At 31.0% G+C, this 5034-nt stretch overlaps 1 long non-coding RNA gene across 1 annotated transcript; it reads left to right on the top strand.

The window, feature by feature from the left end:
- The first annotated feature begins 217 nt into the window (after positions 1-217).
- On the top strand, positions 218-2137 carry LOC132716682 (uncharacterized). The gene is made up of 2 exons (XR_009623853.1): positions 218-250; positions 858-2137. It is a non-coding gene; the product is annotated as an uncharacterized LOC132716682 (long non-coding RNA).
- Positions 2138-5034: the final 2897 nt, after the last annotated feature.

The raw sequence follows: 5034 nt of genomic DNA, 5'->3' as shown, positions 1-5034 counted from the left end.
ATTCAAGAAATAGTACCGTCTGTTGAGGCAATTATACAGATACTTTCTCCTAAATATGTTTCCATCATTGCGTATCTATTTACTTGTTTAGTCTAAGAATATGAAGTGTACATGTATTTGCTGCTAGAAATGCTTATTTCTGTGTAGATCCGCTTTCTACAAATAACTTGCATAATTTTTCCCAGAAACCACTTCAAGTACGCGTAATTATCATGTAATACATAGTTACATACATACGGACTTATAAAATGTAAGCTATTTTAATCACTTTTTTATATCATATACATCAAATACATTTTAGAAATTATTAATAGATTCATAATCATTTCAACTGTACATACATTTTTAAATTTTGCTCTGTTGTTTAGTTTTTTTTAAATCTTATCTTATCACTTATGTAATTGTTATATGTCTTCGGAATTATTATTTGTACTAAATCAATGTCTTTTTTTAATAACGTAACGTGTGAACTGTTATAATATTAGCATTATGCGCATAACAAATGTATTCTTTTTATTGTTTTCTTTTCATTTGAAAACTAAAACATGACATAGTTAAAAGTAACATCATTGTGTCTCATGTTTAGCGTATCACAAAGTGTAGAAACTGTTAAATGATAAGATGGGATTTTGATGACGTGCCGTGTTAACTGTAACATGAGGCAAAGTTATCAGAGCGACTTTGTGTTTTCATGAGATATATCAAAATTCCATATCTTTGAACACAGTTTATACACGTTTATCAGCTATATCTAGTAACAGAATGATTCAACAAGGATAAATTTACATTACAAAATTTTTAATTCTCAAAGAATAGAGAAGTAGTCTGTCTTGCTAAAATTTAAATATCTTTTAAAGATCTGGTGCTGTGAAGAAGAGGAACATCTACCAGTTTACAAACATGTTTGATAGAAAGGGCACAAAAGTGGTAGTAATTGGACTTCTGATTCTGATCGTGATCCTAACTGAAATCACGCAAATAGGCGGGCAACAATTATGTACTCCAAGGGGATCCGGCTGTAGGGTGAGAAGAAATCGTTATGGAAGAAGTTTGTGCAGAATAAGAGGAGAGCAGCGTGGAATCGAAAAAAGATGTTTCCGGGTAGGCCCCGTATGCAGATGTGACACGGTTGGCAATAAACTCAGCGCCACATAAAGCCCACATGAATGAAACAACAACGGATAATAAGATTATCATTATATGAATGATATGTATGCTTATGACATTTGGAATATGTGGAATTAACATTTGTTTATGTACAGTGAAGTTAGCAACTTTACATTTGTCAACTGTAATTACATGTAGCTAACTTTAGATAAACCACTTTATTTTATAGGATTATTATAAAAGAGATATATATCGTGTTCCGTGTGAAGCTTAATACTGTATAGTAGGTATAATGGTTGGATACATAAGTCATGTTTGTTTGTTTCATTATTTTACGCCTGTTCCCAACAGTATTTCAGTCATATAGGCGGGTAGTTTCCTAACCATCGTTCCTGGAGAGTTACACCAGTACTAGACTACCTTCATCCGCGCTAAAATACCAAAGCATCTCCCGGGGATCGAACCCACGCCAGAGAGGTAACTGGATTCGAGGTCATCGACTCTAACCCCTAGACCACGGAGGCGGTGCATAAGTTATGCTTTATTTAAAGAATGACAAGTCTCGATTTAATTGAAATTATTCATTTTTTATCATTTTCAAGTCAAGCTGAATGACTTTTATGTTTCAAAAGATTGACTGTTATAATGGTGACAGACCAACAGTTAATATTTGAAAATACTTTGGATAAAATATAAATCTGCCTAAATCATAGAAATACTGGCCCACTCTTTAAAATTAAATGAATGTTACAGGTAAATTGCGGTGGATATTTACAGGAATTCCTTTTGGCCATGTGTGTATTTGTCGTTTAATTAATGCTAATTAAATGATAAAACAAAGACGAACTATGGCAAAATGTACACTTATTTTAAATTTCACCTGTTCACTCTTTATACATCTTGGATAGGCATCATGTCACTTTAATATGTTAGTGTCTTCATTTACTTTTAGACCTGACACTATTAAATGTTACATCACTTTTAAAGCATAAAAGTGAACTCATCTTTCTTAATAAAATGAAATAAAATATGTTATATTCTACTTATTTACAGGATGTGAAGTACAAGGACCAAATACTCTGGCCATTTAACTTTAGATATCACAATATAACAAGAAGAAAATATGCATCATGTTTCTGTGTAAACTCACTTAACACAAATATGTGACATTATACTTGTCTTGAACTTAATTAAGTAGGTCTACTTAAATGAAACAAAAATAAGGTTCTCATGTCTAAGCCTTTGGACTTATAAAATATTTACGATTTCATCATACGCTATTTTTGTATATTACATTGTTTTTTAATAGAGTTACCAACGTCCCCCGCCTCGGGAAATTTTATATGAAGCAAAAAATTGTGCTATTTCAAAAGATTGAGGTATGGATCTCAGGACATTCAGTCTAAAATTACGATCAATGCTAGATCTGCATATGCAACAATAAATTGATTAAAGAAATAAAATAAAACACGAAATTTAAAAATCTATCATGTTAAGCTTTGACCTCTAAGTGTGGCCTTGACCTTGGAAGTAGGGGTGCAGGTGTTGTGCATGACATAACGACTTATAATTGTGACTATTTGTGCCAAGTATTTTCAAAATACCTTGAACTATGAAGAAGTTATAGATCCGACACAAAATATACCCTATAACAGACTATGTAAATCTTTGACCTCTAAGTATGACATTCAATTAAATCGAGAACAGCATGGATTCTGATTAGACTGCGCGGATGCGCAGGCTTGTCTGGATCCATGCTGGTCGCAAACGCATTATGTTGATTTTGTCATGACGCGGCTCAAATTCATTCGATATCTACGTCCGTCTCCTAGTTAATAACAAACATTTTAAGTGAAATAGAAAAGAGTAAAACAGAATCAATAAAGACCACTTAAAACGACAAAATTGAAAATGTTGCAGGCTCGGTTTGAACGAGCCTGTTCTTTGACGGACACCATACAAAAAAGCAAGTAATCGCACATGCATTCACTACAGTCTTTGCACAATTCATATTAGACATGAAAATTGTGAAATTTTAAATTAAGAAACATTTGCAGATGTGTTTATACGGCGGTTTTTGTGACTAGATAGTGTGATTTCATGAAAAGCGGCATATTGTCCCAAAATAGAGGAATACATGTGCCCTTAACCAGAAAAAATTGAGCAAAATTAACTAGTTTTGAAAGAGGGTTGGAGGTTATGGAGCCTTCATATCACAAACAAGGTATCGAAACATTTTTTTTGAAAGCAGTTTCCATATCCTAAGGGCAATTGAACAGTTTTCAAGTAGAAATAATGAAACTACCAAAGTTAACAAAATAACAAATAGAAGGAACTAAAGATATCACAAGCATGTACACACAACATTTATGTCGTGCCGCAGATTGATTTTCAAGGATCGAAAATATAACATCTTTAATTATACATACATTTACACTATTAAACAAACATAAGTGACATATATAATTGAAACCATTTATTACCACAATACACAAAATCTTATTTGACATCATAATTTATATAATTCCGTGCTCTCTACAGCTCAAGTAAAACAAAATTGCTGTATAATAAACTTAAGGATTCATAAAATTAACCAAGAAATTTAAAAAAAAAATGTTTTTTTTAGTATTATTGTATCAATGTTATGAACAATTTATTTTCTAACATATCCTTCGTGGAGACTAAACAACGAACTAACCTTGATAGACACGCATTCAAGGAAGTAAACGTCGTACTTTTGTACTCGACAGAGGTACAGGGAATATGATACTAGAATTTATCAGAATTATATTGAAATGTTAATTGTAATTGATGAAATAACTTTAAATGAATAACTCGGAAAGAAATTATAATTATATCTTAGCTAAACAAACAACACAACTCTCAAAAATGTATCAGAATTTGTTTGTTGAATATATTAGCATTTATAACAATGAAAATGTTTATTTAGAGCCTTTACCTGTTTTGTTTGGTGAAACACCTCTTTTTTTGACAAAACGGTCGCTATATAATAAAATAAGCCCATTTTTGTTTGTAAATATATATGTAGCTTATTAACCAGGCGATGAAGGCGGCTGATTTTCATTTATCATCATCTCAACGTTATTTTCTCGAATGTTTAATACATCTGTACGGAAGCTGTCCAGCTTGTTGAGAGGAAGTCTTTAGTTCTATTCAGTGTCATTTCGTGCTAGAAGTAACACTGCCGATATATACTCTACCTCGACAAGCCGTAGCATTGCCTTTAACAGTGGCTTTCATACTTCAGTTTAAACACTTTTGCAATAGGGGTTAATTTATTTTCAAATAAAGAGTGACCATGTCGTGCAATTTGTATGTATGAGATATTATTACAGAATCAAATCCGCTTATATAAGTCCAATCACTTAAAATATTGCTCAAATTATATATATATATATATATATATATATATATATATATATATATATATATATATATATATTATATATATATATATATATATATATATATATATATATATATATATATATATATATATATATATATATATATATATATAGTGTCTTTCATACTTAAGTTTAAACGCACCATTTCAAATAAGGAGTTCAGATGTTGGTTCATAATCAAATCCGCTAATTTAAAAATAAGTCAAATTACTCAAAATATTGCTCAAATTCTTCTATATATGTAAAGTAAATTTGACATTTTGTTACAAAGGCCAATATTGTCACGAATTGAGATATAATTATTATTATTGGCTTAACGTCCTACATTCCATTTTTATTCCACTCCTTGCTCCTTTGCTAATGAGTCTACAACGTAACCCATTGAGGATACAAGTAATAATATTCGTGCAAATTAATGTTTTGTTTCCGTTTTGTTCAGACAAATGTGCGAGTGGTCGGAAAATATCACATTTCATAATTAAGGCAGATTGATTGAGAA

The sequence above is a fragment of the Ruditapes philippinarum genome, unplaced genomic scaffold, assembly GCF_026571515.1.
Source record: "Ruditapes philippinarum isolate M1 unplaced genomic scaffold, ASM2657151v2 ctg59_1_1_1_1, whole genome shotgun sequence".
Taxonomy (NCBI): Eukaryota; Metazoa; Mollusca; class Bivalvia; order Venerida; family Veneridae; genus Ruditapes; species Ruditapes philippinarum.
Note: the sequence above shows the minus strand (reverse complement) of the source record. Positions and strands in the feature narration are given on the sequence as shown.